The sequence below is a fragment of the Aythya fuligula genome, chromosome 1, assembly GCF_009819795.1.
Source record: "Aythya fuligula isolate bAytFul2 chromosome 1, bAytFul2.pri, whole genome shotgun sequence".
Classification (NCBI taxonomy): domain Eukaryota; kingdom Metazoa; phylum Chordata; class Aves; order Anseriformes; family Anatidae; genus Aythya; species Aythya fuligula.
In genome coordinates this window covers 54073847-54096819 of record NC_045559.1, presented here as the reverse complement: position 1 = coordinate 54096819, position 22973 = coordinate 54073847, and positions in this window count along the sequence as shown.

The window sequence follows — 22973 nt, the reverse complement described above, 5'->3', positions numbered from 1 at the left end:
CTTTTGGACAACGACAATTATCTGGAAACACTCCTACAGGTCTATTTTCTTCATTTACATTTGATTGCTATCTCTGCTCTTTTTTTGTGGCACAGGTCACAATGCGGTGCTCCTTCTGGGCCTGATCCTTATGTTTTGCACTTCCCCCAATCTTGACTCTCGTCTCGGGGTTGCTTCCCGGGTTCAGACTACTGTCCAGGCCGTCAGCCTCTTCCGCAACCTCTCTGAGAGCCTCAAATCTATTTCCCAGGGACACCGTGGGGGTAGGTGGCAGCGTGGGTGTCGGGGGCAGACGTCTCTTTCTGCTTCGAGCCGAGACAAGTGTCCAGCCCCTTGTCTCTTGCGGACAGTCTGGCCCTCTGTTCTGCATGTGTATAACGGGGGCAGCCTCTACCCCTTGTCGGGACACAGGAGAGGGCTGCCGAGCAACAGCAAGGGTGGGGAGACCCCTCCTATCTGTCACCCTCAGAAAAGTCCCCAGTCCTGGTCCCCCCATAGACGGGCTCCCTGAAGAAAAAGTGTGAAAGGCGTCCTTGTTCATAGTTTCCGAGGGAGGCTCGGGGGAAGATGTGTTTTCCCGCTTGTTCATTCTCCCTTTCTTCTCCTCCAGGCGAGTTATGGTAGCCTTCCAAAGCTTCGTCTATCCTTGGGATGTTCACACGAGTACGTTCTTCTCGGTATGTCTCCAGAATGCGCTTGAGGTTTTGTCAAAGGTTAAAGAAATCCTAAGAAGCGTCATGCACAGATGTGTTGAGAGGTAGGAGAGTTATGTGTGGCAGGGAGAGGGCGAGAATATCTGGTCCCCAGGGTCCCAAGAGTGAATGGTGGAAGGCACTTTGAAATCCTTGCAAGTCGTTCTTGTTGTCAATTGCCACATAATTTAAGGCCATGCAAGTACCTTCTACTGTTTCCTCTTCCCTTTCATTTGTTGTCTGCTCACTACCGAATATTACAGATTTGGTGAAATGCCTTAAAACAACTTTACGGTTTAAATAACAACTTTCTTTTTTTTCCCCTCTCTCTAGGTCTGCCAGTAGCTGACAAAGTAGAAAGGTGTGCTTTTCCCTTTCATTCTTGTATAGAGTTAGAAGCAATGGCAATGTAATCCGTGACTGAGGCTCTGCAATGGGGCAAGTCTGTCCTACTACTTCAAGTTCAGTGATGCAACCTGAGTTTACGCTAATTAACTTTCAGGGACTGAACCAATTTAACGCTTTTGGACTATGACAATTATCTGAAAACATTCCCACAGGTTTATTTTCCTCTTTTATGTTTCTTTGCTATCTCCATCTCATTCAAAGCAGTCAGGACTGCTTTGCTTCTCTCTCCTCTGGAAAAGTTCTCTGCACTAGGAACCATGGTTAGAATCAGAATCCTGATTTAAGAGTATGATGAAAAGTGTTGCACTCCAAGCTGGAAACTGGAGAGGAAAATGTTCACGTATACGTAAGGATTGTACTCAAACAGCTGCTTACACCTTTTCCTACACCTTAACAGCTGCTTACACCTTTTAAGGGAAAACTTTATACCTGAGACGCAATGGGTAGTTTCTACATTTCCCTTGGGCATAGCGTACTCTTCTGTATTTTGCTTCTATACAAACAGTTCAAACTTTTAAAGCCCCGTTGTCAGTCATACAACCAAACAACCTTGCATGGCATTACACGTTCCCCTCCACATAGATCAAGCGCTGAATGCAAGATCAGTCAAGTAAATAACGCCAACGCCTAAAACTGATTTGAAAATACGTTACCTTTTTTTTGGTGTGTGTCTGTGTGTGATTTTTTTTTGGCACTTTGTGGCTCTTAACTGTACTGCAGTGAGAAGAACGTCTCCTGGTGTGAACTGGAATTATACCTCTATGCCACAATGTCCTTTTTTTGGGTTGTGTTGAGGGGGGGGAGGAGGTGCAAACTTCTTTGTGGTCACCTGAAGGAGTCGCAGCATAAAAAAATTAGGTGAAGGAAAAGTTCCTTCCCTGTTGTTGTTGTCTTTGCATGCTGGAACACTTCACTTAATGTAGACCATAGCCGTCCAAAATGATACCATACCTGCAGCAGGCTGAAAAGTAGCCTGTGCCTCAGGGACCGTTTTATGCCTTTTGCTTCTGTTACTACATCCTTGTAAATCTTCCAAAGGGAAATGAAATTATTCTACCCAGAAGAAACCCTGTCCAGAAGACACTTGAGTTGTTAGGGCCTGAATTCGCACTGAAACCGAAGGCAGGGATCTTACTGACCTGAAGAAAGAGGCTTTAATCTATCCTGGCTTGTTTGCTCCTGAAGGAGCACGAAAGAGATGCGTGTCCTTGTACCTGAAGAGGAGGTGAAGGAACAGCTAGTGCAAGGAACAAAAAAATCCCTTGCGCCGGACTAATAGGTGGTTGGCTCTGAGCTTGGAGGCTGCAACAGAATCACGGAACCATCTAGGTTAGAAGAGACCTCCAAGATCACCGAGTCCAACTTCTGACCTAACGCTAACAAGTCCTCCACTAAGCCATATCACTGAGCTCTACATCTAAACATCTTTTAAAGACATCCAGGGATGGTGACTCAACCACTTCCCTGGGCAGCCTGACATCCCTTTCAGTAAAGAAGTTCTTCCTAATATCCAACCTAAACCTCCCGTGAAATGTGTTCATCTGATTCATGTCAACGTGGAACAATGCTAGGGCTGCGTGGTATGATGAAACGTGACCTTCTGTCGTGGTTCCGCTTGAGTGGGCAGCTGAGCTCTACCACAGCCGCTCTCTCGCTCCCCTCCTGAAAGAGGAACGGGGAGAAAATACGATGAAAAGTGCTCAAAGTTCGAGATAACGACAAGCAGATCGCACAGTGATTATTGTAACGGGCAAAACAGACTCGGCATAGGGAGATAGTAAGATTCATTGCTTGTTACTAACAAGCTAGAGAAGTGAGAAACAAAGGAAAGAAACCAAAAGCACCTTCACCCCCCCCATCCACCCTCTTCCACCTCCTCCCCCCGAGTGGCGCAGGGGAACAGGGGAATGGGGGTTACGGTCAGTCTACAGCACTGCATCTCTGCCGCTCCTTCTCGGTCACTCTTGTCCCCAGTGCTGTGGGGTCCCACTCACGGGATACAGTCCTCGATGAACTGATCCGGTGTGGGTTTCCCACAGGCAGCAGCTCTTCCAGAACTGCTCCAGATATGGGTCCGTACCACGGGGTCCATCCCTCAGGAGAAAACTGCTCCAACCTGGCTCCCCTACGGGCAGCAGCTCCTGCCGGCTCACCTGCTCCTGCGTGGGCTCCTCTCCACGGGCCACAGGTCCAGCCCGGAATCTGCTCCGGCAGGGGTCTTCCACAGGCGGCAGCCTCTGTCGGTGCAGGGCCACCTGCTCCACCGTGGTCTCCTCCACGGGCTGCAGTACGGAGCCCTGCTCCACCGTGGTACTCCATGGGCTGACGGGGGACATCCTGCTTCACCAGGGTCTCACCACAGGCCGCAGGGGACTTCTGCTGCCGTGCCTGGAGCACCTCTCCCCCTCCTTCTTCACTGACCTTGGCGCCTGCAAGGCTGTGCCTCACTCCTCTCACTCTCCCAGCTGCTGTGTGGCACAGCGTTTTTTTCCCTGTCTTAAATATGAGGCACAAACAACATCGCTTACTGGCTCGGCTCTGGTCAGCAGTGGGGCCCTTACCAAACATGGGGCAGCTTCTAGATCCTTCTCACAGAAACCACCCCTATGGCCCCCTGCTACAAAAACCTTGCCACGTAAACCCACCACACCTTCTGTCTTATGTACCCTTGTAGTTATACAAGTCTAAGAAAAACAGAGTGGTTAATGTATATAGTTCTTGTATCTTGCAAAGGAATTGTGCAGCAATTTGTGTCAATAGGGGATTAGAGAATGAAGGGGTTTCAGAAGAACTGCAAACTATTATGACTATTGCATGGGACACTATGCAAGTCTCTGATATGTGGCCAAGAGCTTAAGGAGAAGGGAAAAAGCTGAAGGACGACTAAAAGACAGAGCTTGCATGGGACGCTGCACAAGTCTCTGACATCTGGCCAAGATGGACAAAGGAGAAGGACAAGGAAAAAGCCTGGGAGGAAGACTACGAGCCTTCAGCACGAGAGACCCCCAGAGGGACCACCAGACACTGATACGCATGTGCCAGTGGGAGGGTTCAGATTCCGGGAACTAATTATAATAACCCTGCCTTTTCTAGAAGTGGTAATGAATATGTATTAGCCTAGAACCATAAAAACCAGCCGCCTGACGTAACTTGTGTGCGTCTTGCTGGAGCAGAGACTCCTGGCGCACCCAGCTCTGTTTGCTTACCTCTATTCCTTTAATAAATTGTAAACTGTAATTGCAATCCTATCTGGGACTCGGTCATTGATTACACTCCCCTGGCATAGCTTTAGCCCATTCCCCCTCGTCCTGTCACCAGGCATGTGGGAGAACAGACTAATCCCCACCTCTCTACAGCCTCCTTTAAGGTACCTGTAGCGAGCGATAAGGTCGCCCCTGAGCCTTCTCCTTTCCAGGCTGAACAATCCCAGCTCCCTCAGCCGCTCCTCGTAAGACTTGTTCTCCAGGCCCCTCACCAGCTTCATTGCCCTTCTCCGGACTTGCTTGAGCACCTCGATGTCCTTCTCGTGGCGAGGGGCCCAAAACTGAACACAGTACTCGAGGTGCGGCCTCACCAGAGCTGAGTACAGGGGGACAATCACTTCCCTAGACCCACTGGACACACTGTTTCTTATGCAAGCCACGATGCCTTCTCGGCCACCTGAGCACACTGCTGGCTCATATTCAGCCTGCCATCAAACAATACTCCCAGGTCCTTCTCTGCCAGGCAGCTTTCCAACCACTCAACCATCTTCAGACTTGCAGATCTAGAGGAACGCTTTGGCTGCAGCCTAAAAGCCATGTGTACAGAAGCTCCCCCAAGCCAGCCAATCTTCTTCCCACGACCTGCCAGAAAACAGCTGTCCTGGTTTCAGCTAGGATAGAGTTAATTTTCCTCCTAGGAGCTGGTAGGGTGCTATGTTGTGGATTAGGATGAAAAGAGTGTTGATACCACGCTGATGTTTGAATTGTTGCAGAGCAGTGCCTACACCAAGCCAAGGACTTTTCCAGCTTCTCGCTCTGTCCTGCCAGTGGGCACGCTGGGGGTGCAGCAGGAGCTGGGAGGGGACAGACCCAGGACAGCTGACCCAAACTGGCCAAAGGATTATTGCATACCCTCTGATGTCGTGCTAAACAATAGGTAGGGGTAGCTAGCCGGGATGGGGGGGGCCGTCTGCTCGGGGATAGGCTGGGCATGGGTCAGCGGGTGGTGAGCAATTGCATTTTGCATCACTTATTCTGTACGCATTAGTAGTAGCAGTACTATTCTCGCTGTTATTATTTTTTTTTCCTGTCTTAATAAACTGTCTCTGTCTCGACCCACAGGCTTCGTTTTCCTATTTGTCTCATCCATCCCAGAGAGGGAGGGGGAGCGAACAGCTGTATGGTGCTTAGCTGCTGGCCGGGGAAAACCACAACAACAGCAATGTAGTCATGTAACCAAATTAAAGCCAAAACTTTCAGCCCGGTCCTTGACCTGAATAGGGAGTGAGGATCCGGATCCTGGCACTTATACGTGATAGTTTATATGCAGCCAAAGGAAATACTGTAGTCAGAGGTCATGGCGCTAGATTTTGAGAAGTCCTGCATAAAGAAGAAATCTCAGAGAAGCAAATTTAAATAACAATCATGTCAAGAAAAGCCATTCTGATGGCTATATTCTTGATCTGTCGCGACTAGACAGATGAAAATCTATGATGGCAATTTTGCCTTTTAGGTCATTTTCTTTTTTCTTTTATTTAGGTTTGTTAATCTTATTTTAACAGGCTCTGTACTAATTTTCCTCACAGAATGACTAGCAGAAATATGACCCTTACGTGCCTTTTGTACTTAATTCATTAGGGCAACACTAACCACTGAGCCCCTTGTCAGGTGATTTCTATTAGCAATAAGGAGCAATTGAACCTAAAACATTGAAGCCAGGTTGATGAGCCTATTCCACAAGGTCTCTTGGCTCCACACATGTGAAGTGAAATCTGCCAGGTGGGGATCATTTGACCTTTGCTATAAAGGAAGCATGAGGAGTTATGGGAAGAATTGCCACTGCAGAGGAGGTTGAGGTTCAGGTTACTAAGGGTGCTGTCCTGGTGAAATGGACTCAGTGTTCTGGAGTAGGCTGCTTTTTCTTCGTGTTTTCTATCATCTCTGTGAAAGAGCTTTGGAGACTCTATGAGCAAGTGACGTTGGTGGTGACATCTCAGAACAGGAAAACCCTGGTGGTGCTACTTCCCCGTGAAGTAGTTTGTCAGTAACTCAAGTTCGGGATCTGGCAGGTAAGTGTCCCTGGGTTCTACAGTGGCTTTCTGTCGGGGAGCATGAGGACTTGCTTCACCTTGTTTTTTTCAGTGAAGTTCCATACATGGATTCTCAGCTGGTCCCATTCTCGATGGGAATCCTTTCTCAGCATGGTGCCGCGGACGAATGATGAAAGGCAAGTAGAAATCATTGCAGATTGTGGTTGGTGTCAACTGCCATGTAAACTATGGCCATGCAAGTACCTTCTACAGCTTCACCTTCCCTTTCTGTTGTTGTCTGGTTACTACTCCAATATTCAGTGAGTTTGAGTACTTCCTTCACCTTGTCTGTTTTCAGTGAAATTACTTACGTGGATTCTAAGCTCCATGCCAAGCACAGGGGAAAAAAAACGAAAAGCCTCCGAAACCCAAGTGCACAAAGGTAAGCCTGACTCTGAAGAATGTTCTTAAGTATTTGGAAGCTTGAAAAATGGGCTGCGTGAAAAAGGTACCTCATTGTGAATGCAGAATTTGCCTAGTGGTAGGTAGAAACAGATTGGGATGGATTTGAGGCGCCCCCTCCCCAGCTGTTCAAAAGCTGCCCCTGGGGTGCGCGAGCAACCAGGACAGGCAAACAGGGCATGGCGTGTCAGAAGGGCGTGGCGCAGCAGTTAGCACAGGCAGGGCAGGCAGGAAGGGCAGAGCGCTCCCACTGCCCATACCAACAGCTCCTTAACAACAGCCGTTAGCTAGGTGATAATGGTCTCCTCCAGGCACTGTGAGCTCTCCAGGAAGTCGGTACACACCCAGACCGACTACCCGTTAAAAAATGTAGCAGTTCAGGTCACGGGATGCAAGGAGTGTCTGAGCCTGTTCCTGCCATCAGCAGGAGGCAGAGAAACTGCGTGCATGAGGTGCGAGCAGGTGGATGACCTGGCCCGCATGGTGGCGGAGCTCAAGGAGGAGGTGGAGAGGTTGAGGGATATCAGGGAGTGTGAGCGGGAGATGGACTTGTGGAGCTACTCCCTGCAGGGCCTCAAGGAGAGGTATCGAGGTGAGACACCCCAGCTGGGGGTGGACCCCCTGCCCTGTTGCCGTTGGTCAGAGGGAGGGGATCTGGGAGTTGAGGAATGGAAACAGGTCCCTGCTCGACATTGGAAGCGATGCCCTCCCCTTCTGGCCCCACCTTCCCAGGTGCCCTTATGCAACAGGTTTGAGGCCCTGGAGCTCGAGAGACTGGTGGGTGAGGAAGAGGTAGCAAGTGTTCCCAGGAGGATGCCTGGGGAGAGGAGGTCAACTCCACGCCTCAGGACTGCCTCCACCAAGGAAGACAGAAGGGTTATTGTTGTGGGAGACTCTCTTCTTAGGGGAACGGAGGGCCCTGTTTGTCGGCCTGACCCTACCCGTAGGGAAGTCTGCTGCCTCCCTGGGGCCAGGGTCAGGGACGTTGCCAGGAAGCTTCCCAACCTGGTACGCCTAGTCTGACTATTATCCTCTTTTGATAGTCCAGGCAGGTAGTGATGACATTGAAGAGAGAAGTCTGAAGGCTATCAAACAAGACTTTAGGGGGCTGGGATGGTTAGTGGACGGAGTGGGAGTGCAGGTGGTGTTTTCGTCCATCCCTACAGTGGCAGGGAGGGGTACAGAGAGGACACGGAAAGCCCACCTGTTAAACACGTGGCTCAGGTTCTCTGGATACCCAGTACCCTGAGCTGGTGGAAGGGGATGGGGAGCAGGATGTGGCCCTCACTATCCACGAAGAACTGGTTGGTGACCTGGTACGGCACTTGGATGTGCACAAGTCAATGGGGCTGGATGGGATCCACCCGAGGGTACTGAGAGAACTGGCAGAGGAGCTGGCCAAGCCACTTACCATCATTTATCAGCAGTCCTGGCTATCGGGGGAGGTCCTAGTTGACTGGTGACTAGCAAATGTGACGCCCATCTACAAGAAGGGCCGGAGGGCAGACCTGGGAAACTACAGGCCTGTCAGTTTGACCTCAGTGCCAGGGAAGCTCATGGAGCAGATTATCTTGAGTGTCATCATGCGACACTTACAGGGCAACCAGATGATCAAGCCCAGTCAGCATGGGTTTATGAAAGGCAGGTCCTGCTTGACGAACCTGATCTCCTTCTATGACAAAGTGATGCGCTGGGTGGATGAGGGAAAGGCTGTGGATGTGGTCTACTTCGACTTCAGCAAGGCTTTCGACACCATCTCCCATAGCATTCTCCTCAAGAAACTGGCTGCTCTTGGCTTGGACTGGCGCACGCTTTGTTGGGTTAGAAACTGGCTGGATAGCCAGGCCCAAAGAGTCGTGGTGAATGGAGTCAGGTCCAGCTGGAGGCCAGTCACTAGTGGCGCTCCCCAGGGCTCGGTGCTGGGGCCGGTCCTCTTTAATATCTTCATCAATGATCTGGACGAGGGCATTGAGTGCACCCTCAGTAAGTTCGCAGATGACACCAAGCTAGGTGTGTGTGTTGATCTGCTTGAGGGTAGGAAAGCTCTGCAGGAGGATCTGGATAGGCTGCACCGATGGGCTGAGGTCAACTGCATGAAGTTCAACAAGGCCAAGTGCCAGGTCCTCCACCTGGGATGCAATAACCCCAAGCAGAGCTCCAGGCTGGGAGATGAGTGGTTGGAGAGCTGCCAGGCAGAGAAGGACCTGGGAGTGATGGTGGATAGTCAGCTGAATATGAGCCAGCAGTGTGCTCAGGTGGCCAAGAAGGCCAACAGCATCCTGGCTTGTATCAGGAACAGTGTGACCAGCAGGGCTAGGGAGGTGATTGTCCCCCTGTACTCAGCTCTGGTGAGGCCGCACCTCGAGTACTGTGTTCAGTTTTGGGCCCCTCGCCACGAGAAGGACATCGAGGTGCTCGAGCAAGTCCGGAGAAGGGCAATGAAGCTGGTGAGGGGTCTGGAGAACAAGTCCTACGAGGAGCGGCTGAGGGAGCTGGGCTTGTTCAGCCTGGAGGCTCAGGGGCGACCATATTGCTCTCTATAGGTACCTCAAAGGAGGCTGTAGTGAGGTGGGGGTTGGCCTGTTCTCCCACGTGCCTGGTGACAGGTCGAGGGGGAATGGGCTTAAGTTGAGCCAGGGGAGTTTTAGGTTGGATGTTAGGAAGAACTTATTTACCGAAAGGTTTGTTAGACATTGGAACAGGCTGCCCAGGGAAGTGGTGGAGTCACCATCCCTGGAAGTCTTTAAAAGACGTTTAGATGTAGAGCTTAGGGATGTGGTTTAGTGGGGACTGTTATTGTTAGGTCAGAGGTTGGACTCAATGATCTTGAGGTCTCTTCCAACCACTCCAGTTTTCTGGAAGAGCAGGGGGAGGGAGCAGGTTGGTAGCCGGCATGTGGAGCAGTGATTTTCATTATTGAAAATAACCCTTGTCCCTTTCTAACCTTGGATCTGATAAACCGTTCTCTGATTTCATTTTGCTTTCTTTAATTCTCCCTCAGGCACCGCTGTAGCTCAAGTGTGGTCTCCAATATTTATATCTTTCTGTCTCTTCTATTTTCTTGCTTGTTTGGGAAATACACCCAAGAGGACTGTGGGACTTGGGTAGAGTTAGAAGCAGAGGAGCTGCCACTTTGGATCAGTTGACCTAATCGAAGATCACCCTTTCTATTGATGCTCCGTCTCAGCAGAAAAGGATGATCCATCGCAGTGAGAAATGTACCTGTGCAGCTGTGCGGTGGAAACATCCTCCCCTTGCAGTACGAGGTTTTCTTTATTTGTGGTGAGATGTTTATCCAGGGGACCCTAGCTGGGTGCTGGTACAGGACTACCCACCGTGTGGGTGCTGAGCTGAGGCATCCCAGGCATGATGTTGGATCGATCATCTTCTTTCTCTGGGCCTCAGGTTCCTCATCTCTGAGCAGAGAGCTAATTAGATCTGTTTCCCTCATCAAGTGCTTATGTAATGCCTCTCCAGCTGAAAAATGCTGGAGAAGATGCCTTGTTTTGTAGCTCAACAAGAGAAGAGAAAAGCACAACAGCTACCTCTGGACCTAGAAAATTCCTCACCGGTAGCTTCAAGTACATGGGAGAGTGTGTTCCTGTCAACAAGGGGCGCTGAGTGTGTGCCATGCTTCAGGCAGAGACACAAACAGATAATGCTGGGAAGAGTCCCTGCAAAAAAAAAAAAAAAGGTCCCTTTTCCATTGCTTATGGCCTGTGGTCTGATCTTGTGTTTTTTTTTCTTGCCCTGGAGCCTAGGACTAGAATCGCTGGGTGTAAGCAGTTTTCACCTTGGAGGAAGGTGAATCTCAACCCCGTTTTCAACCTCCTTTATACTCCTGCTTTTCTGCTCTGGGAGGTGGCTGTGCTTGGACTCAGAACTTCTTGGGCCAGGCTATGTTGTGCAAACCTATCAAGAGGTGGCACCACAAGATTGCCTTTGTTGTTCCTTTTTTTTTTTTTAATTCTTTCTCCATTTTCTTTATTCACCCCAGCTGTTCTCTCACTTTTCAGCCCATTGCTGCCATCTGCCACTCAGCTGGCTGTGGGCACTCAGCTGTTTTGCCTCCAAGGCTCTCCTGGATCCAAAGCCATGGTCAGGGACCACGGGTCCAGGTTCAGCTGGGATAAAGCACCCGGGATAAATGCAGAGCATGGCACCAAGCCTTGAAGAGTTAAGAATAAAGGACTGTCTGCTGTCTGAGAGACAGCCTTGCTCTCTTCACCCCCTTCTCTCTTCAGCCCTTGCCTTCTCCTCTGCTCCCTGGAGGATCTGCTGAAGGGAGGGTGAAGAGAGCTACTTTAGCTCTCTGCCATGATCCTGCTGGCGTACGAGGTTATGGGGCTGCTGTGCCCAGGCTCCCCGCAGCTGCCCTTTGGATGGTGCTCACCAACCAGCTGGGAAACTGGCTCTCGGGCACTTTGGAGAGGAGGTAAGAAGGTTTTGAGCAAGGTGGCAAACTGGCATCCCATGGGTTGTGTGGGACAGCCCCATAGAGACTGGGCCTGAGCCCATGGGATGCTTTGGGGAAGCCCAGAGCCAGATCCCACAAATGGATCCCACAGGCTCCCATCCAGAGAAAATCTGCCCCCGGCTTTTGAAGGCAGTGCTCCTCTTCCCAGCAGCAGCTTGGCAAACTGCAGTGGGGAGCTTCCTTTCCTAGGCTGAGCTGTTGGGCTAAATTGAATTCCATCCCTCGGAGACCTCTCCCTCAAACACACACACCCTCATTACGCTTTTCCTCTCTGCTGCTGTTTCTCCTAACACACCACCTTTTCCTGCATGGTCTCTGTCTCCTGTCTAGAAGGCTGTCTGCCACCGTGCCTCCAGCTGAACCTTTGGGGGCAGGGATTCCTTTTTCCCTTGTGCTCTCTTCGTTTCTCTCCTCTGCCAGAGGGATTCATTTATATTTCCCTCCTCACCTCTTTCTAAGCTCTTCTCTTTCACTATCCCCTTCTCCACTTGTCTCGACCCCTTTGGGGTGAGGGGAGGAGAGGAGAAGGGGTGGCACAGCTTGCGGATGTTGCTGATTCACGGTGGCATTCAGTGCAGCCCAAATGGTCCTCCTGTGCTCCACCTTCTCCTTCAGCCTCCCCTCCCCTGCCACATCGTGGTCTGTCTCATGCCCCATCTCCAACGTTACACCTCTTGAGGGGCCTCTTCTCCCACATGTACAATGCTCTGCCTTCATCAAGCGATGGGGGCCATCTTCAGCCTCCGCTGCCTGCAAAGAGATGCTAAGGAACAGCCTCTTGCTGTGGGTACCTTGCTTTATACGGTGGAGTCTGCAGTAGATGACGGGTAAAAAAAAAAAAAAAAAAAGCTCAGCACTGAAGCAATGGGATGAGGGACCTCCAAGAGGGAGCTGACATCCATCCTGGGAGCTGTGTGACCACTGGGATTGGGAGCTGTGGGTCTGATTGCTGGCCCCATGGCTGGCAGGGAGCACCCGGCCAGCTCGGAAATACTCCAGCAGGTCTGTGTGAGGAGCTCTGCTTCAGAGCCACAACACTGAATCACTCCAGAAATCCCCCGCCAGCCTAACCACAGACAGCAGGGAGAGAGGAAGGTGGGGAGACGTGGTGCTTCCATTTCCTACAACAAAGCAAGCGTAAAGGGGATTAGGAAGGCAATGCTAGGGGAAAGAGGCAGAGATTTAGGAGGAGAGGGAACATTGAGAGGGATAATATGCAGATTGAAGCTGCTGGGCTAGAACAGAAGAACTTCTCAGTCTATATATTTAGCTCAGTGAGGTATATAAACAGAAACCTACAGCCAGCTCAGCCACTTCTCCCCCAGCGGAGTGAGTCATCAGCCCTTGGATCTAAAGTTAGGTTCACGTCAGAGCTTACACACACTCTCTCTCTCCCTCATTTTATTTTTCTCTTTCTATTTTGAATGGTGTGGGAAAAGCTGGGCACCGTCTCCTGGAAGCAGCAAACACAAACCCGCGGCGGCAACAGATGCTGGACCTGCTGCCCCACCTGGGAGTGCCGTGGAAGAGCCTGCTGCTGCCTGGCTGCTCCTCTTCCCTGCTGGGTGTCTGGGGATGGGCTCAGCCCTGGCTGGTTGCTGCCCCTGGGGCTTGGCTATAGGATGCCTCTAAATCCAGGGCTGAAGGTTCAGCTTCCTCTCAGCCACCTGCAGACCTGCTGGGCAGAAGGATGCATCTCCTCACCCTGCAGCCTCTCTGCATGGGTGATGCTTCCCCTTTCCTGCCTGTTGCCTCACACCTGGTGCCCTCTCTGGTGCTGTTCACAGTGGATCTCATACTTACTGACCTGCCAGCCAGTGCTGCTGGCCTGGGTGGTGAAAGGGAAGGCATGAGCTTTGCTGTTCCACTCAAAAATTGCGGAGGAGACAGAGAGGGACCCTTGAAAGTGCTGTGGATGTGTGTGTAGGACCAACGTGTGCCATGCTCACATCTGTTCTGCTCTGTTCTGTTCTATTCTACTCCATCCCATCCCCAGAAGCTGACAGAAACCCTGCCTGGTGGAAGGGGTGTAGGGATGAGGGTCTCTGCTCTGGATTTGTTTCTGTGCAGGAGCATGAGCTGCTCTAGGCTCGCTCATTTCGCCACCAAATTTGTGATGGGATGCACGGCATGACTCCATTTCCCAACCCAGCCTCCTTCCCTCTCCCCTCCTTTTGCGCCTACCCCATGTTTTTGTAGATCTGGAGGGTTTGTCTGAGTGGGAGTTCAAGCATTATACCTGATCCTTGTGGTGTGGGTAGACTGGAAAACAAACAGGCATGGTCCTGGGATGTATGCATCAGGGATGACCCACAGGTTGTCCTTCTTATGTGTTTATGTGCATCCCTGTCCCCCTCTGTGTGTTCCCTGCATCTTCCTTCACAATTTCATTTTTTTTGCCTCTCCTTGCTGCCCTTTCTTCCTCCTCTCTCACCCTCTTCCTCTTTCTCCTGCCCTCCTCCTCATTCTCTTTTTCTCATTTGATATTCATGCATGAATAAATTCAATTGCATTTTTCCCTGTTCCCCCTGAAGGGGCTTGTTGGTGAGTTGCAGGCATCTGAAATCATATAATGCTCAGATTCATCATTTCGGGGACAGAATTGAAGCCCTTCTGCTTCCAAAGAAGAAATCACAGATGCCTTTTTATGAGGAGAGATAATGGCAAATATCCTGTGGCTGGTGAGGGGGAAGACAGAAAACCAAGGGGATTGACCTCTGCAGCCAGGGTGGACTTATAGGGACGAGCAGACTAGAAGGTCAGCCAGCCCCTCTGGCATATGTAGGGCTGGGGAAGGCACACACAGGTGTGTGTATTATGGGACCGCGACTGCCTATGTTGCCCATGCCAGGCACCAAAGCATTCAGAGAGTTCATCTCTGCCTCAGCTGACTTTTGGGATGATGAAGCTGGACTCAGCGTCCTACACCACGCAGTGCGAGACAAGGAGAGCTCCCACCAGCACGAATATTTCTCCTGAATTAAATCTCCCCCCAGGTTGAGGCTGATGCATGGGCTTACTGTACATCCGCAGCCCTTTTCAGAAGCTCTGAGAGGAAAAGCAGTTTTTCAGGCAGGTTGTTAATCAGATAACTTTTGATGCTTGCAATGCTCCCATCATTTACAACTCTGTTCTCTCTTCTCTTTTAGCACTCCTGGTGCACCTTAAGGATCCTTTGAGGGCTGAGTTCATCTTTCAGGAGAGGAAACAAGATTAGACGCTCCATAAAACACAACCCTGTTCTGCTGAAAGTGGTCAGCGGCTGCTGCCTCTGATCCAAAGGCATTTTAGGGCCTCGCGAGGGGCCGTGGCAGGGCCAACCACCATCTTGAGGCTCGAGGGACTTTAACCTAGGTGGAAAAAGCAGCCCTGGGCTCTGTGGCTTCTGCTTAAGGTCTGTGGCAAAGCCAAGCCATGCCATGCGGGGATGGCGGGTGGTTTTCACCCTAGATCGTGGCTTTATCAGAAGGTGGGCCTGCTCCGTGCCCGTCCCACAGAGAGTTAACATCAAAGGGCCTGTTTTGCAGCCAGATAGAAGTGCCTGCTTTCCCAGCCATTTTTAGGTCAGAAGTGTTAATTACCCTGACCCAGCTCTTCCAGCCATGAGCACAATGTCTGCGTCAGCTGGCACAGTCTTCGTCTTGGTGGGGAAGAGCTGGAGAAGAATCTGCGTAGCCCTGAGAGGGAGCAGAGGAGCCTCTGGGGTGCAGCACATGTTGCACTGCATCCCAGCTGAGAGCCAGACATTTCTTAGCTCTTTATTTACAACAAACGCCTGTGGCAGAAGCCACGTGGCAAGAGCATCTCCATCTCTCCTCATACCTGGGGGTTTATTGGTCTGGGTGAGAAAAACCCATGATGAGCCTTGGGGGTGACTTGAGACTAACCCCCACTAAGGGGTGGCTGTGCTGGTGTGGGGCCAAGCTGCTCGGCCACGGGATGGGGCTGGTGGGGGAGATGGGGCTGAAGCACTCTATATAGCCTTCCTATGCTGGGATCCTTGTGGGTTTTGTCCACCTCTCTCGTTTCCCCACAGCAACACAAAACACAGCAGAAAAGTAATTTTCAGTGGGTTGTGCCCACCCCTGAGCTCCCCTAGCAGTTTTGGGAGCAGGGCGGGTGGCTGACTTTGAGGGAGGGGGTTCAGGTTGCTGTGTTAAATCTCCCCAGAGGGTGTTTGCCTGCTCTGTTTGCTTTGTGACCTGGGAGGGACACACACTCTCCAGTGCAGGGCAAGGCAAGCACACCAAAGCAGGTGCCTATCAGGGAAGGGAGGCAGAGAGGGCTGAGGGCAGGGGACTAGAGGCTGTCCTGAGACCCCCTGCACCTGTGTGTGCGGGGAGATTTTTCCCCTTCCCCTTAAATCCCTACTTCGTGTGCCTCTAATTGTAGGTTTCCCCTAAAGACATTTGGTGTCACTGTAAGGACGGCGTTTCTCTCTCCCTCTATGCCCGTACAGTTATTCTCGCTGTGCAGTCGCTCCGCGAGCCGCTGGTGAACATACCATAAGACACAGATAGAGCGAGACAGACAGACAGAAAGCACACACCGGCCCTTCCTCCTCACATCCCCACCGCCGACCAGCCGAACTTGCCCCCACCCACACCACCAGCGCCTTCCAGCACCCCACCGTCGGTTTGACCCTCGGGGCTTTTCAGGAGGAAGCTTCTGTCACTTCTTAACACCACCCGCCTGGAAAACACACACACACAGCCACACGCAGCCCCCCAAGCCCTCCTGCGAAGGAAGAGGTCCTATTTGTGTGGTTTTTTATTTTATTTTATTTTTTATTTATTTTTTTTGGACAGCAGAGCTTCAGACTCCAGCCTGAGCAGCCACAATTTCTTAACATGTATTCTCCTTTTAAACCATCTCCTTCCTGCACACGCTCAGTACTCGCAGCTCCGGATCTAACACAACTCCCCGGTCCTTGCCTGCAGGTCCTTTGCTCCCCGTCACTCAGCTGATCCTCATCTTTTTCTTTTATTTTCCCCCCCACCCCCCGGGGTGCTGAGGTGTGTGTGTGTGTGTGTGTGTGCCCGTGTGCAAGGAGGGGGGTGGGGGCGGGGGGGGATTTTTATTTTTTATTTTTTTTTTTAATTTTTTTTTAATTGTATTATTATTATTTTTTTTTCCTGGTGGGGAATTTTTCAAACCGTCTTCATTAGTGTTTTATTTTGCTTCTCTGACTTGGACACTTCTCCCTTGGAGATTTCTTTTCCATGCAAAGGTAGGTGAGAAGCATGCACACCTGGCTAACCTTATGTCTGTCTCGTTTCACTCCTTTTTGCTTCCCTTCTCGTAGGGGACTCGCGCCCTCCCATGTACCTGCATCACCCCTCTTTGCTTTCCTACCTGTTTCCTCCCCAGCAGAAGTAAAGGCTCGGGGTAGACATGTCTGTAATGTGAACAATTCCGGCTTTCCGGAAAGTTATTTCCCTGTGCATGCCCAGCTGTCCGTGTGTGTCCGTGTGCAGTGCCCATGTATGTAAGGCTGCCTCTGTTTACCCAACAAGTAGCAAGAATTGATTTTGGTGTGTGATCTGGGCAGGGGTGGTGGAACGAGCCTGTGGCCAGCGATTCACGTCCACGGACAATTAGAGGAGAGAACGTGTTTGTCACACATTTCCAGCATCTCTTTCTACGTGGCTAAAAATGATACAGAGAGCGTGGATAATCCCAGGAATTTGAAATTGAGCCTTGCTTAGTTTGTGATGTTGTGATGGGGAAGGACAGTGGGAAAGAGGAAGGGTTACAAAACCTCCTCCCTGGAGAGGTAACTGTCTGAGACTTATATATATATAACTTTTCTTTAAACCATCTCACTGGTTAGGGGCTTCTTGGGTTCGGGATATTTTTTTGTTGTTTCTTTGCCAAGTGAGAGCTGGGTCCAGGATTTGGACTTCATAAATTGTCTTTCCTTGGTTTGTTTGTGATGATTATTGCGTTTGAATTGTGTGTGCAACATCCAAAGTGTCTGAGAAGGGACAGGGAATAGGATGTACTTTAATATAGCAAATGCATCATCTTCTGTACATCACTGGAAGCTGTTGGCTGGAGTTGAGTGGGGGGGGGGAAGAGAAATGGAAAATTAAAAAAAGAAAAGAACCAGAAATAATGTCAGACATCGGTGACTGGCAATTATCTGACATATTTTCTGCCAATACTGTTTTTTGTAACACTCTTGATGGAGACCTTTTGCTTCTTGGTAACAGCAGCTGTGTGAAAAGTACCAGGGGCTTGAAAAGAAAAAAAAAAAAAAAAAAGAGGAGAAAGAAAAAAGGAAAAACAACATGCATCATTTCCTTGCAAATTATTACAAAGAAAAATGATAAACATCAAAAAGCAGAACTTGCTCTGCATTTTCTCTCTGCTAATAAGGAGTGTTTTTCTCATTGATCTGGGGGTTGCTAGTGCTTCTGTCTCTCTGTCGCATGGAAGACTGCGATGTTAATTGTCAGTTGTTTCTGCGTGCTGTTGCAGAGCTCTCGGTCTTAAATTTGGGCTGGTGAGTAAGGGTTTGTTACCTTGGGAGAAGGGAGGGGTCTGGAGACCCCCACCCCTTGCTGCTTTTCCTCCAAAGTGTGAACTTCTCTAGCAGCAGAAGGAAACCCGCAAGCTCCTCATCTTCTCAACACCCCACCTGCAATAAAACTTTTAATTCAGAGCCTCGGGAAGGGAACTGAGGAGTCCCCTTTCTGCCCCTTTCCCCCTGACGTTTTAAGGACACCTCCTGAGCATCTCTCACCCACTCCCTCGGCAGGAGGGCAACCACCGGCAGGAAATGGCTCCCCGCTGCCTGCAAGGGCTGGTGCTGCTGGGCTGAGAGCATTTATTGCTCTCTTGCCATTGAAATAACACCATAGCTTCATGGCACGTGCACCGTGAGGCTCCTAAGAGCAGCAGCAGTACTTGCCTGGTGGTGTGGAGTCACCATCCTCTGCCCCAGGGAAGCGTGTGGGGGTCAGACAGGGCTGGATCCGGCCTCTGCCTTGGGTTCCCTTCCTAGCTGGCAGGGAGCGTGCCCTGGCTGGAGGCTAGCAAAAGCAGCTTCCCTGCAGATCTTGGTCTGCAGATCACCAGGATGCACGCATCTCACCAGGAGGTCTCAGGGTGAACATCCCAGAGGAGAGGGAGGGAGATGAGGGGGGAGATTTGATCTGCCAGCACCTCGTTAGTTTGCCTCATGGAGCCTGGATGTGCCATGATGCAAAGCAGGGATAGTGCCAACTCACACAAAGTCTCCCCTGGCTGCTGCCCTCAGGGGCTCGGGCAGTGGACGCGGCTGGAGCAAGGCCAGCGCCGCTGCAGCCGTTGAGGAGAAGCGCCGCGGGAGGGGGATGCTGATTCACCAGAAGCTCAGTGCTTGCGTGGGTGTTTCTGGGTAGGCACAGTGGCCTCCGCTGTGACATGAGGAGTGTGGCTGGGCTGCTCGTGTGCACCCCTGATGCTGGACGAGCTTTTCTGCATCCCTGTCCTTGTCTCCTCCAAGAGCTGAGCCTTCCCCGCTGGTCCAGCCCCAAGCATCCTAAAAGTGCTGGCAACACACCTGTGCCCTGAGCTGTGGCCTCTCCTCTCCTCCTGGCTCCTTCCATCCTTTCACCAACCCACTTCACAGCTGGCTGCATTTCTGCTGTCTGATCTGGGCTTGAAGAATATCTGCATCTATGCCCAGTGTGACTTGGTCCTCACCTGCAGCCCTGCGTCATGTTACAGCCCTGTCCCACCCCGTAGGACTTCCCAGACTAAGGGTGGCTCAGGCTGAGCCCTTGCCATCTTTGATTTTGGGAAAATCTTTCAATTCTAGGCTCTGCTGCAAATAAGCCATTTGCTTGGTCAGCTTTTTTTTTTTTTTTTTTTTTTTTTTTTTTTGGAGAAAAAATTGTTGAAACCAATTTCTATTCATTTTCCTCACAGGGAACAAGTATCTACAGCTGGAAACTCATGAAATGCACACGCAGTGTTGGCTCTTTCAAAGAGCTGGCCGCTGATTTAAAGTAAATTTGATCTTTTATTAAATCCAAGTCCTAATCCTGCAAATTTAACCAAGCAGGTGAACGGCTGTGCTTGCAGAGAGCCTTACTAAAACTGCTGGGTCCACCGATGGGTTCAGAAATCAAGTAGCACAGGTGATTCTGCAAGATCAGATAGTTCCCTCTCTTGGCTGTATATTTTTTACATCCGTAAGATGGATAACACAGGGGGGATTTTACGAGTGTTTAAGTTGTACACAACCCCAGCCTGTTATTGGAAAGTAATGTTTTTTTCCCCAGCTATGCAGAGGTGTGTGGTTGTTTGTAACGACCTAATAGAGTCAGCTAATTCAGTTTATTCATCTGTGTCTGAAATGCATACCTTGAAGCTCTTAGAAATCGCATGGTGGCTTGAAAAATGTCTTAGACCAATACCAAATGTATTTAAGCCTTCTAATCATAACTCAGACCACATAAATCAACCCACTAACTTGGTAATAAACTCCTCGCTTTCCTGGTACTCATCAGCCCACCGTATTTGAAGCACTGCGGTGTGCCCTGAAGAGCAATCAAAGCAGTGCCTCAGGGACTAATTGTAATGAGGAGATCTCAGAAAATGCCTCAGTGCTTGCCTGAGATGAGGGGAGCACAGGAGGGAGCTGGTCCGTTGGCCAAACCAGGCTCTGTCATTAGGGGCTTTGCAGGTCAGAGCCAGCTCGTGGGCGAGCGTAGGTGCTGCTGGTGGGAAAAGCTCGCTGGTGTTCTCGGCAGCAGCTGGTGCTGCAGGATCCTGCTCTGCTGTTCCCTGATGTAAAACTCGATGGGGCATCCTGGGGAAGGCTAGCAAGTGGCATTTCCACCTGAGAATCTTGGAGTTTGGGGTTTTGGCTGCGGGGTGGGACAGGATGGAGAGGAGCTGCCAAGCTGTGTGGTGGGAAGCTGGGGAAGGGAATTTTGCAGCTGTGATGTGGAATCTGAGGCTCTCTGTATGGTGCAATTGGTAGAGGGGAAGGGAGGTATTTTATTTTGTTTCTCTGAAGTGTATGAGTTTGGCTGTGGCTAGAAAAACAGCCTTGTACAGGGAGCACAGGTGGGCTTAGCGGTGTTAAGCATTTCCCAGGTGTTGTGTTAGTGTGCCTTGCTGCCAGGCTCAATGAAACCCCGTGCCACGATGCAGGTTAGGAGCGGACCCTCCTTCAGGCCAGGCTGGCAGGGATGGATGGGACCCTCTTCATTTTGGTGCAGGGTGTGTCTTTGCGTGTGCAGGGTGTGCAGTGTGTGTTGCCCACCACCGTCTCTCCTTCCCTCCCAGCATCAGGACTTGGGACAATGGTGAGGTCCTCAATTACCTGTCTTCCTTGGGCACTTTTTTTTTTTTTTTTTTGTATTCTGTCTCCAGAGTTGCTCTAAGTTGGCAGTGGGGGTGGTAGGAGATTTGGGAAGGGGGAACATTGTGTGTTTATGGACTTTTTAGGACTGAGTTTTCTTGCAAGGCTGCCTGCTATAGAAAGGGATTGAACTTGGACTACAGGGGTCAGGTGTGGCAGTTGCAGTGGTTTCTATTCAAGCAGCCATCGAAGTTATTATTATTTTTTTTTATTATTTTTTTTGTCTTCCCTGGTCGCAGCAGGGAGAGAAGAGGACTTTTAAGGCTCATACAAATGAGTAGCAGAGCCAGCAGTGAAATCGTGTGGGATGTGCAGAGCCATCATAAGGTCTGCCTACTGACCTGCAGCCTAACAGCCCATTGGCCTTTGCAGGAAGGCTGCCAGTATTGTCTCCCCTGTGCTTCCAGATGATTCCCATCTTCATAGCCCCATTCCTCTCCCGTATCCCCTCTCTGTTCACTAGCAGAGGCTGGGGTGTCATCGTACTGCACACAGCTTCAGCATCCTTCCTGTTTTTCTTTCTTGGCAGAGTTTGCTCCAAATGTGCATCTGGGTTTATGCAGAGTATCTCCTTTGGAGGCAGGAGGGGAGATGGTAATTTATAGGGAGGGGAGAGGTATAAGTTATAACTGACTTGATGCTCCCCAAATCCCTTAGTGATGTGTTCCCTATAGACGAGCTCCTACCTCTCCCCATCTGCCTTTCCAACCTAGAGGATGTCCTCTCCAGATGTGAGAGGGTTGGAACAAAGCCTGGTGGTGGGGCAGGGTGGGAGCTCACATCCAACACAGCTCTGTGAGGGGGAGCAGGGGGTCTTGCGGGGTCTCCCTGCAACCTCAAAAAGGGTTGATCCTGGATGTGCAGAAAGGGAAGAGCTTATCTAGCACTGGCCAACGCCTGTGCTTGTACCACCTGCAGCTTTGTGCCCCCATCCCATGTGGGGAACAACCATGGGGCACAAACAATATGTGCACATTTTGCCTCTCCTGCAAGCACTTTGTATTCCAGCTCAATGGCTGGGGGTGTGAGGACAGCTCTGAGGCTATCACTGCCTGGGAGCCCACAAGGGTTTTTCTTCCTCTTCACCGCCCTATCAGACCCATCTTAGTTGAAATCTTCATTGCTGATGTGGTTTAAGTGAAAGGACATGATGGGAATCCACTCGCATGGAAAGGGCTGGTGTCACAGAGGAGGCATTGCTGCAAGCAGGTTGTAAAGGGAAAAGCTTCCCCATGGATAGGTATGCTAGAGTGGGCAGTCTTCTCCAAAAGGTCATTTTTGGGTCCCTGTGTATTTGGGATTGTGCTGCTCCTGTGCCTTTTCTTCTTCCATCTCACCAGCAACAACTTGAGTGATCTCTGCAGCATTTCCTTCTTGGCCAAGGGTGCCCACTTTGCCGTGGCATGGACAAAGGCCCAAAGCATGGCCAGGATGGGTCTCTAATCACAGAATCACAGAATTTCTAGGTTGGAAGAGACCTCAAGATCATTGAGTCCAACCTCTGACCTAACGCTGACAGTCCCCACTAAGCTCTACATCTAAACGTCTTTTAAAGACTTCCAGGGATGGTGACTCAACCACTTCCCTGGGCAGCCTGTTCCAATGTCTAACAACCCTCTCAGTAAAGAAGTTCTTCCTAACATCCAACCTAAAACTCCCCTGGCTCAACTTAAGCCCATTCCCCCTCGTCCTGTCACCAGGCACGTGGGAGAACAGGCCAACCCCCACCTCGCTACAGCCTCCTTTAAGGTATCTATAAAGAGCAATAAGGTCACCCTTGAGCCTCCTTTTCTCCAGGCTGAACAAGCCCAGCTCCCTCAGCCGCTCCTCGTAGGACTTGTTCTCCAGGCCCCTCACCAGCTTCGTCGCCCTTCTCTGGACCCGCTCAAGCACCTCGATCTGTGTGAGGCTGAGATCAGCCGTGTTGATAAGGGTGGGAGAGCCCAGGAGGTCTGGGCTTGTCCCTCCTGCAGCCGCAAGGCACGGTCTGTGGTGCAGGCTGTGGGGGATGTGTTTCAGGCAGTGCACCAGGCCTGCATGATTTGGGCACGGTTTGGAGTGATTTCTGCTGAATTCTGCCACGTTCCTTTGCATGAGAAGGTGCTGTGAAGACAGGGGTGTAAAAAAAAAAAAAATCTTTCAAACCTTTCCTCTTTCAAATCATGGAGATATCAGAAAGATATCATTGGCCACATGTGGGCTAACTGCTAATAAATCTCCCTGTTCCTCACCAACACGCACACAGACACACCTCCATGCACACACGGGCAGAGGAAAGCGGGCTCTGCCTCCCATGAACGGGCTGAGAACTGTGCAGACACCAGACAAACATGAACACAG